This window comes from Wasmannia auropunctata, unplaced genomic scaffold, assembly GCF_000956235.1.
Source record: "Wasmannia auropunctata unplaced genomic scaffold, wasmannia.A_1.0 LD282123.1, whole genome shotgun sequence".
Lineage (NCBI taxonomy): Eukaryota > Metazoa > Arthropoda > Insecta > Hymenoptera > Formicidae > Wasmannia > Wasmannia auropunctata.
The window spans coordinates 1-810 of record NW_012080767.1 but is presented as its reverse complement, the minus strand read 5'-3'; the positions used below and the strand labels follow the sequence as shown (position 1 = coordinate 810).

The 810-nt window shown below is 34.7% G+C and overlaps 1 pseudogene; it reads left to right on the top strand.

The window, feature by feature from the left end:
- The first annotated feature begins 544 nt into the window (after nt 1–544).
- Nucleotides 545–799, top strand: LOC105461631 (annotated as a pseudogene).
- The last annotated feature ends 11 nt before the right edge of the window (nt 800–810 follow it).

The window sequence follows — 810 nt, the reverse complement described above, 5'->3', positions numbered from 1 at the left end:
CGAATAATCGCTCTTGTCCATGCGATGCTCAGGGCCGGCGCGCTCCTCCATTCACTTGTTCCTAATCTTCGACTAATATTTACAAGTAATGTCTTAAGATACTAATACAACTCTGTTATAATTAGTTTACGACATTTTAAGACTGTGTTTAACACAGTCTTAAATATTAATAATTAATAATAATTATATTTATAATTAATTCTTAATATTTAAGACTGTCTCATTTTTGAAAAAGAAAGCGTGGGATGCAAAAAGAACAGAAAGAATGAAAATATGACGAAAGCAGGAAGAGGAAAAAATCAAATGTTTTTTAAAAAAAATTCCAGTACCCGATTCTTCTTCAAGTGAAAAGGAAAGCTGTTTTTCTGATAATGATTTGTTTGTGATTGAAAGTCCCTCAACTTCATCTGCACCTCCGCAAAAAAAAGGACGCAGGACACTAATTAATGACAATTTGGCTGCCAGTTTAGATGCTGCAAAACTAAGCGATCGAAAAGCTGCTGTCTTAATGACATCAACAATGAAGTGACTTGGTGTTGATCCCATGGAATACAATATAAATAGTTCCTCTATTCGTCGTGATCGAATACAGCTTCGGAAAAACATTGCAATGTCTCTTAAGAGTGATTTCCAAGTAGATGTTCCTCTTACTATTCATTAAGATGGAAAAATTTTAGAAGACATTACCGGACATGAAACCGTAGATCGTCTATCAATTTTAGTATCTGGAAGAAGCGTTGATCAGCTTCTCGCAGTTCCTAAACTTGAATCTGGGACAGATGAATCAATAGCATCTGCAGTCTATAAAAC